General features: G+C 41.0%; 1 long non-coding RNA gene across 1 annotated transcript; it reads right to left on the bottom strand.

Moving 5' to 3' along the window:
- Positions 1–576: 576 nt before the first annotated feature.
- Positions 577–10126, bottom strand: LOC135499478 (uncharacterized). The gene is made up of 6 exons (XR_010449301.1): positions 10052–10126; positions 8474–9160; positions 7947–8088; positions 6366–6480; positions 5035–5406; positions 577–747 (listed from the first exon to the last, which is right to left on the bottom strand). It is a non-coding gene; the product is annotated as an uncharacterized LOC135499478 (long non-coding RNA).
- Positions 10127–10771: the final 645 nt, after the last annotated feature.

The raw sequence follows: 10771 nt of genomic DNA, 5'->3' as shown, positions 1-10771 counted from the left end.
ATCCAGCCAGTGTGAGGTTAGGTCCAGGGCATCGGAGCCCAGGCCATGTCAGTTAATTCTGTGGTACTGATGAGATTGAGAAACAGAATGAAAGGCCTACGGTTCCATCAGACACATGTGTTCTTGTTTCGTGGGGTCAGCGATACAAAAACACATGGACCCCATGTCTTAAGTGATGGATATACCAGTAATTAAATATCTGATGAATTCGGTGATTTTTAAGCAGAATAATAACTTTTGCCTGAAAAGAATTTCAGGGTCCTCATATGCCCAAGGCGGCTGTTGATTCCTCTGGTAGCCACAAACAACCCATCCCCCCCCCCCCCCAAATTGTTGTTTCTTCTTATCTTAAGCAAAAAATTAAGCTTGAAAATTATTTTGTTTGGGTTCTGTCGTGCCTTATCATTGGCTACCTTGTTAGCCAGAAACAACCCAACCCCCCATAATTTCAATTCATTCTTTGAAAAGTGTAAGATTTTGAACCATGGTACAAGTCATGGTCATAACCAAACATAGATTAAAATAATCTATGCTTTTCATAAGCAAGGCATATTTGCCTTTTCACCATCCGAAAAATTTGAATTTTTATTAAATCACCTTTCAATCAGATATTTTGATAAAACGATAAAGCCTACGGTGACAAAATACAATCTAACCGTCGTACTGTTACTTGACGGCGATGGGAGCATGGTTGGGATATGCTGGGTCAGCAACATCCTTCTCCCTTCTGTGGGATGGCTCATCATGCTGAAAAGCAAATTAAATCAAATTAAAATCATACTAAATATCGAATAATGTGCTTTTAAATGCTTTTGAAATGCTTCCAAATTTTGCACCAACCCAAGCGGTTTGGTTTTCTTGCCCAAACCTCTGTGATGAAAACGAGGCTCTATACATTATCCATTATGAAAATGAAGTATTCTCACTCAGGTGTTTTAGAATAGTCAATCGATACCGACGTTGCACCAAACCAAGCGGCCGGCCTACCCATAACCGCTGAACTCAAAACAAGGCTTTGTTGGTACATGGTGCATTTACACTGTAGTGCTGTTCATTCTAAATCCAGGTGTTTTGGAATACTAGTTACAACGCGATTTCCATCAGAATTACACAGATGATAGTTTGAACCATTCTTTATATTAAGTACAAAAAAAGGTGTCGCCATAATACTGCTTATATCAAAATGTAGTAAAACAACACTTTTTTACATCTATCTGTACTGGGAACTGAATGCATTACACCTATCATTCATGCAAGATTTAAAATTTTTAAAGGTTCCACTTTACTCCAGAAAAGTATAATGCCCTAACTCCATGTGACCATGAAATTCATCAAGAATGTATGATAGAATTTTGTTAGTCAAGAAAAGTTTAACTGCATGGAGTTTATCATTTGAATAAACCACATGTCACTATTCTGAATGAAGTCTTGCAACCAGTTAAGATAAATTTCTTGCGAAGATGTAATGGAACCATTTCAGGGAAGTTGACCGAGGTCAAGGAGGTCCCATTGGGATTGCAAGGACTGACGATGGGCAAAGGGGTACTCCTCAACACAATCACATACTATGATTTCGGCCTAACCCTTAGTGATATTTGGTTGGTTGCCGAGCACATGTAGAACGGTCTTCAATTCACGATCTATAATCTAGTTAGAAGCACTATCGATTGGTGTTGAATTGGGCAGACATAGGTGTAGGGCGGTCGGTTTCTGTGCTGCTGACAAGAGGCACATATACCCGAGTGGCCGGTTTTGGTACCAAATGGTTAGGCCCATTGCTATCAGCTACTGAACGAGTATTAGTTCAGCCACCTATCACGGGATGTCTCTCCCATCGCTCAGTGTGTTGCTGACGTCAGTCAAGCAGACGATCTTTTCATAGGGCAGTCCAGCAGGGCTGGGAAAGAGCCGATTTTGGTAAAAACGTCAAAAAAGTGGCCACCACTCGCATTTTCGTCTCCATTTTTAAGAAATGGAGGCGTCTTCTTTCATAGATAGAGGAAAGCTAGAGGAACATCACAAACTTTACTTGGAAGGTGTTTTTCTTATAGTTTTTATTCTAGATTCTTTTCAAATACCCTCTCATGAGCCTGGACTGACAGAGGGTACGGAGGTGGGTACCTATGGGGAACCCAGGGTTCCCTGAAGATGGCCAATTTAACCCCCCTCCTGCTATAGTCCCTCTTTAATGTGATTCAAGCTCTTTCCTTTGACATTGTAAGTACATAACTAACTCATCCTGTTTACAACCAAGAAGTTTAATCTGCTTAAGGATGAGAGATGCTCTGCCCCTCATAACTGTAAATAAGTGTAATCACTTTGAGCACTTTAAAACAATCCAGAAACTCCTCAGCGGATATCAGGTAACAAAAGGCTACTTATGACTTTTGCTGGCCATTCCCACCAAAAGAAACTGCACTCGTCCATGTTGGCCAGCATATATATTGTGCAACGTCACAAGATTGTATGTCATTTCACAACGACCTCTGATGTGGTGATGGGCGTCATTTTCGTAAGTGCCCAATGCTATTGTCTCTGGTAATTCATTAACTAAGTCACTGCCTGTATGAGGATCAGTTTTGCAATGACCTCAGCTAGTAGTTAAAGCGAACTGGAACCGCCAAGCCAGTTCGTATGACCTCGTTTTCATTTCCCGCGTATCGGGTGATCAGAACGAGGCATGAATGAAACATGGCGCCTAGCTGTCAATCATTCAGTGACGTCACTACTATGGAATTTACTACGAAAATTCATGAATGAAAGATTGCATGACTCACGTGATTCTCACATGATTCTCAATAATAACAAATTGAACTGCGCATGCTCGGGCACTGGGGGCGGAGCTACAAATCTGAACTCGACTTTCTCGGGAGGTGAAAGTCGAAAAGTTGAATAAATCGCTCGGCAGTTCCAGTTCGCTTTAATGCTGATTCCAAGTTGACAAAGCAAGGAATCTGTGATGATTGCAAGTATTGGGAGAGGCAGACTTATGATGAAGTTGTAATTGTTAGCATTTGTAGCTGCTGGTCTAACTGGTTGTTTTGTCAGCAGAAGGCTCTGTCGATGACCATTGGATATTTGTCCCAGGTGCAGCCCCTAGTTGACGGATGGTGACCAGAAATAGACCACACCCTATCGCATGCCTATTTTAAGAAAATGTGTAAGAAAGGACACCATGAAGGATTCTGGTGTAGCAGGAACATCTGTCCCAGGATAGAATGTCACAGGAGCAAATTATTCTATCACATGCAATTTAATCTAGAGAGCTCAATAGCAAATGTCTTTGGTCTCAATAGGACTATACCTTAATTCATTACCATGTAGGACATTTGAAAATGACAATCAGTTGTGCCTTTCCTTTAACCAATGCCACTTGCATGCCAGACTGAAGCAGTGGAAGCCATTGAGCGATGCATAGTTGAAGTTAGAGCATGGTATATTGAAAATGAACTCATGATCAATGACACTAAAAATGAGTTTGCCATCTTTGGCACATGGCAGCAGCTTGCAAAGGTGAGCATTGCCATCAATAAAGGTTGGAGGGTCAGATATCCAACCAGTCCAATGTGTCCGCAATCTCAGTGCATGGTTTGATTGCAACATATCCATGGAGACACACGTAAACAAAGTGTGCGCCAAGGCCTACTATGGTCTCTATCGGATACGACGAATCCGAACCTTTCTGTCGGAAAAATCCACCAAGACCTTGGTACATGCTTTAACCATCGCCCACCTTGACTATTGTACTGCTCTCCTAAATGGTATCCCCACCAAGTTTTTGAACCAAATCCAACAGGTTTTCAACTCTGCCACAAGAGTCGTGTGTTTAGTGGGAAAGTTTGACCATATTTTCCCCTGTGCTGGTTCACCTGCACTGGCTACCAGTCAAGCTCAGGATCAGGTACAAGATTCTGCTCTTGGTGTTCAAGTGCTTGACTGGGGAGGCTCTGGGATATCTCAGATCCATGATTCAGTTAAGAAGGATCGATCGCCAAAGCCTTAGATCAGGATCTGCGATGTTCCTTGGTTCAAGTGCCAGACTCTTGGTGGTCGTTCCTTTGAAGTAGCTGCTCCAAAACGTTGGAACCAGCTGCCGCAAAAGCTCCGTAACATTGATTCCCTCCAGACTTTCAAGTCCCTCCTAAAGGCCCACCTTTTGCCTTTGGGGAAAAAAGTGCTCCAGAATACCCACTCGCTGAGTAATTGGAGCGCCCAAATGCCAACATTGATTGATTGATTGATTGATTGATTGATTGCTACAGCGGCTTAGGCTTCAGCATTACTCTAGTTTTGTTGATCTAAGACCAGTTCTGAATAATCAGAATCTTTATGCACATGGTTGTTCGACACCATGATACATGTTCAACTGGGATAATAGATGACCAGCTAAACTGAGTTGGCCATTGGCCATTACGTCACTTTTCCAGCTTGGCCTTTGTTTTGATTTAGTAATAATATATCGACCAAATCTTCGAATTGAGACCCTTTGCCTGTTTGCTATACAAAACTGAAGTCTGAGATCACGCCTCCTTATAGCTGTCCCGCTGCCACAATGGCGTTCTTACGAGAAAAGGCGGACCTCAGTACTACATAATGGGCGATGTGCTGAGAGAGATGTTAAATGTACTTTGAACACAATGAGACTGTTTCTTTGCCCTCCCAGTCCCACTTGTGTAGAATCTAGAAAGTACGACAGTTTTCATGTTTTCAAAGCATTTTTCCTTGTAAAAACCATATTTCTGAATGATGCAATCCTACGGAAGAGCAAGATTACATGTGTGGAATGTGTAACAGATAAGGTTACGAACATTCCTTATTGTCAAGTTCTTTTTAGAACATTTTATTATTTTACTAATTAAGATTGGTCCAAACTATCATCACTGTGAGTTTGATGAAAATTGCACTGTAATTGGTGTCGCAAAAACAACGTTGAAAAATTGTTTCTCAATAGAGAGCTCATGATCTCTAAATCAGGCCAATGGCTACACCTTATCAAGGACATTAGAAAAACTGAAATTGATTTGTTTATATTACCATGTGATGGCATCCTTCCGAAGGTATGAGATAGGCTGTCCTCGTGGTGGCTGCAGGATATCATGTCCGGGCTCTATGTCCGTAGCTTTCCCTAAGTCCAGAGAGTCCCTTTGGAGTAAGATTGGCATAACAGTCCATTAGAAGATTGTCATTATAGTCTATTAGTATGATGGACATTTAAGTATCCAATCCATCCACACAGCAAACACGTTCCCTTCCTGATCTTAGTGAAAGTTCTCCTTGAATTGGTCTGTCAAGGCATCGTTTGCTGAACTGTGGATCGTCACTCCTGCACATAAATATTCCTCAGCGCAACCATTCGATCCACTAAATCCACTCGACTCTCAGTCGTCTGCCCGTATCTGTGAGCGACTGGAAAACAAAAAATAAGGTTACTCCATTAATGCATGTGCCATAGGGCCTTTCATTCAGTTTCATCAAATTCACCAAAGTAGTTTATGATAGAATCACAACCCTTAAATCCTACACCGTTCGTTAAAAACGAGAAGTTTGTAATTGAATTTGAAATGTCCAATTGCACAAATATGTACTAAATATAGATTTCAGCACTGGCACTGTCGTTGTATAGAAATACAAATACCAGAAGCACCCAGTTTCAGCAAACTCATATGCATAATAACTGTTCTACAGCATTGTGTATAACTGCAATTCTATTTTCCTGGACCACCAGTAATACAAACGGCGTACCCCTTAAATTAAAGCCCTCACTCAGCCCCTTATCTCATCACCTCTCAACATCTTCCCGGTCCCAAAACAATGATTTGCAAGAGAGCTCATGACCGCTTGTCAGAGACCCAAACCACTGTACAACTGCGACTCTTTTATTTTTATTTTTGACAAAGTTTGTGTTTAATAAGGAGAGATGCAGTGATGGAATATTTATTGGCACTTTGGGCTGAGTTCGTTCGGTTTCAGAAGTACGCTATATGCAGGTCCAAGGTTTCCCAAATGAAGTATGAAATCTCCCTGAAGTTGCTGAAGTCTTCAAGCAATATGGGGGTATTGTTAGCATAGCGCATCTCTGCCCGAATAATCGGGTCGATCAAAACAAGGCGGCTGAAGTGGGTTTTTCAAAAATCATTGCTAGTTTCTTGAAGGGGACTTGGATGTGTTCTTGTCTTAATTTTCTAAAGGCCTTAATACCGACGACCACAATGCTATACCACTTGACACTTGATTTGCAATTCAATTCGAAACTGAGGTTGCTTGTGCAGTTTGAAGAAAAAATCCACCATTTTGCAACTAAATGAAACGAACTCAGCCCATGGTGTGTTCACCCATATACTGTCTTGTCATTTGTATATATTTACCATATATGCGTTGGATTCCTTCGTCATCCAAAATCTTTGAGAGTCACATCTACCATAGCACAAATTGTAGATCTTGGTTGAGTGGTTGGGTCTTCTCGACAGCCATCATCTCAATCTGCAGAGGGCAAGATAAAGGGAAATATAGATTGAAACCAAAATAAATTTCACTTTAAGTGTCAGGTTTCGTTATCATGAACTTTCTGGCTTCACTTTTTAGCTCACCTTTCAGGGGAGCTGATGAGTAGACGGTGGCGTCCCTCGTTGTCGTCCGTCGTTAACTTTTGACAAAAGAGTGGCACGTTTCTTAACCACTTGACCCAGAAGGTTCATACTTGGTGTGTGGGTACCCCTTAGGCAAGACCTTCTTTCAACATGAAAATTAGCGCAATTTGACTGCTTGTCTGCCATATAGGGGGCGCTCTTTGAAAAATTAAAGTGGCACTGCTGGATAGATGCTCAACGGGCCTTTTCTTGGATCAAGTGGAGTGAAGATGTCTTTGGTTGACGGCATTTTCTTGTGGAAAAATGTTGATCAGCCACACTCTTTGGCAGGCATAATCTTCATGATTCCTGGCTGATTTCATTTGTTGAAGACAAGAGTCTTCAGTTTTTAGTCATAATAACGGGGGAGAGGGTTCACAGAAAAGAAATAATTTCTTTTGGCTTCAGTCTATTTGGGATGGTTCCTAAGTATAAGTTGACATTAATTTCAATGACGCCCTTCAAGTTCTACTTCTTTTTTTATTTATTTTTCTCTGATCGTCTCCTAATTCTTTGGTCGTCAATGTTCAGATCAAAATTACAGCTTTAAAACCAACTTTGTTCTCCAAAAAAATTCTCAAGTTGGCTACCTCTATAAAAGTCAGAACACTCCACGTTTTGTTTGGTTTTGACTGATAATGTAACAGTGACCAGAATGTCACTGTAGGCATCTAGTGACAGTGTCCGTGTCCGTGAGGATTTTTTGAATAAAACTAAGCCTTGAGTAAAGTTACAAATGCTTGCATCCTCCTTTAAAATTAGTTAGTTTAAAATTAACATCATATAATATGTTCCATTGATTTGCCCTTTTTTTCATCAGGATTTTACAATTTTTACATCACGTTGTGGATTTTATGTGTTAAAATATAAATCTCTTGAAACTGGCTTAATACTTGGGGCTCATTATACCCCCTTCTGGTAAATGAATGTCACAGACAGTGTCGACTGATTTCCAGCTTGTGATGATGATTTCCTCTTCCAACAACGATCACTGTAGGGGTGAGCATATAATTTGTTCAAATTGCCTTGGATTTTTATATCAATGTTTATGACTGATATTACTAACAGCCATACATAAAATGTAACTCATGATTTGTCCAACTAATCAAGATCATCGAGGTCATGTTGCCCATTTGGCTGTTACTTGAGCACACTCGGTCAGGTGGTCTCACTCGACAAAAGTTCATGACTTGGCCGCCAGTGTGCGGGTTTCGGCGACATGAAAAATGATCTTTTTCCCCTCATTGACTGCTGGTTGGACAGTTATGGAGTTTGTTTCATGAGTAGTTATAATATCAACCAGGACTAAGTGATGCTCACCCTGTAGACTGCAAAATCATCTTTTGTGTTCCTTGTCCTCGTGTCCCTTGTCCTCGTGTCCCTTGTCCTCGTGTCCCTTGTCCTCGTGTCCCTTGTCCGTGTGGCCATGGACCTTGTGTCCCTTGTACAATGTTGGCTCGGGCTGCTTAAAAAGAATCATATTTTTTGTTGAGGGGTTTATCTAATTTCTTAGTGTTTCTACTGCATGCTGCGTTCACACTGAATCTGATTTAAAACTGTTTTCCAGAGAGCACTCTCCGGAATCAAAATGAATCAAAATTAACACCCACACTACACGTTTCAATGAGAATCAGCTAATGCGAATTCAATAAAGCACATTCAATTGTATTCTGGAACCAAATTGGGTGAAGAGGTTTCAAAACTGTATGAGCAGTATTGAGTGTGGCACCCCAATACGTATAAAAGTTGAAATTGTATGTCAGATTGATACTTCTTTCGGAGTTATTTTGACATCTTTGTAATGTTTCTTTCAATCCAGACGTAACTGAGGACTAAGTGATGCTTACCCTGTATGGCTCCAACATTGACAGCAACATATCCTTGGGGTCCATCCAGTGTCTTCTTGGCTCTCGAGCTGGAGGCCGGCTCTCCTTCTTCTTCGCCGTCTTGTCGATTTCAGGGGGTGTATATTATTAGCGTTGTGAGGCACAAGGAGGTCAAGGACACTGTTGTTATTCAAAGAGCCCAATGTCTTCGTCATATGTACTAAACTGGTTTAGCACAAGTCCCACACGGACACGCCTGACATTTCGTCCGACGAAATTCCGCAGGTTAACAACAGGCCTATTCCCCAGTCATTCCATCCCCCTCGAGATCAGGTAGGGGATCGCTGGCCAGCTATTGCTTACTATTGTTAACAGTCGTAAGACTTATCCCGCCAACACTCTAAAACAAGGGGACCAATTGAATGACTAGCGACACGCAACTGTTTATTGCCCCCATCAATCAACCACAATGACTCAAGGGGAACACGTTCCTTGAACCTAAGTCCATGTCATCACCGTCGAAACTTAGATGAGGACCGTGGAACAAAGTGGCAAGCATGCCTGGGACCCAGCCACCGTGCTTTGGACATGAGATGAGATAGACTCAAGTCGCCAGTCACGATAACCAAAGACACCAAGCGTATAGCTTGAATCGAACCCGATCTATCATCGTCATTGGTCACCTGGCCTCGCCTGGACAACTGAAAGCTGAATAGGTTGAAATCGATGATAAGCAGTAACCAAAAGTATAACAACTATAATAGCTAGATAACTACGATAATAGATAACTACAATAACTACTCTAACAACTAGAATAACAACATTAGCTACAAAATGAGCAAGTCAGTGATCAGACACACTTCCAACTCTCACAACGGTCACCATAGTCTACCCCCCCCCCCCCCACATGACCTCCCACACCCGGTTCTATGCCGTCTCAAACACACACACACACACACACACATCATATACTGCTGTTACAACTTTTGTACATCCACTCGCATGAATTGCTGATGGAGGCGCCACTGTCAATCTATATAACATGTTCAAAACTTGGTGTACTTTGTAGCAGTGGCTTTATTTGTGCATTTTACAAAAAACATTCTTGGGATAAAAAATGGCAAAATATAGACAAGATAGTTTTGAATCCTTGATCTCTCAGGAAAGTGCACATGAAAAGGTCCTTGCATTGCAATTGGGAAAAAAGTTGCATCTGATTTGTGACATTTTTTAAATTTCAGTATAGTTCATAGACAAGGCTTGGTCTATGACAAGTGTTTGACTTGCTTATTGGTTAGTTATATCTTTCAGTAGCCAAACTTACAATATTCAACTCTCAGTGGACTTCTATCACTATCAGTTTTCACCACGTGATATTGCTTTGAAACCGAAGCACTGAATGCAGGCAAATGATCTGCCATTTGCGTAGTCAGTTATTTCTTTAGCTTGCTGTTACTAAAAGTGACACATTTGGGAAATGACTTTTCTTCCCTTGTGGCCTTTAATAGTATTGTTTTACTATTCTATTTTATAACGGTAAAAAAATTTGACAGTGGCAACTCAATCAACAATTTGGGGAAGTTGTTACTTGATGCATACCCTTCATCCGATCATCTTGCGGTTCATCCAAAAATCTTCGGTTGCAATTGCGGACAAGGTTTGCAGCATCTGTAATGATAAATTAGAACAAATGCATAATGCATAACTTTATTTCTTTATTTCATACAAAGTTGCCATTCTTACGACTAGTTATAACAAGGATTTATGTAATTTTGGAAATTGGGGAGTTGAGATTGGTGTTGGGGAAGGGTTAGGGTTTAGGTTAGTGCTAGGAGGAAGGGTTAGGGTCTGGGTAAGGTTTGGGATTAAGACACAAAAGTGAATATGACTGTCGTAAGTATAGCCAGTAGTTTGTATGTAAAATCCAATGGGACCATCAGAATAACAGCTGCGGCCTTGTACTTATGTAAACAATGTGAGCTAGTTCACTTCTCAAAACTCGTGATCAACCCAAAACTAGCAACCCATGAGATGGCATCACCGCTTCAAATATGGCCTCCTGAGTTAGTGACCTGATTGTACTCTCCAGTTCTTTTGCGCAAAAGCATGCAATTCTCATATTTTTTGTCATTTGACAGTGGCACCTCTCAATTACTAATCGGAAAGTCAGAATCTAATACTCTAATATACATACCTGTATGTAACCCGTCACCTTGTAAACCATATCAGTGAGAATCTTTCGTTGCAATTGCAGACAACGTATGCGTTATCTGTAATGATAAATTGGCACAAATGCATAGTTCCAAATTCCTTAAGTTG

Source organism: Lineus longissimus, chromosome 15 (genome assembly GCF_910592395.1).
Source record: "Lineus longissimus chromosome 15, tnLinLong1.2, whole genome shotgun sequence".
Taxonomy (NCBI): Eukaryota; Metazoa; Nemertea; class Pilidiophora; order Heteronemertea; family Lineidae; genus Lineus; species Lineus longissimus.
The sequence above is the reverse complement of the archived record's forward strand: the minus strand, read 5'-3'. Positions and strand labels throughout refer to the sequence as shown.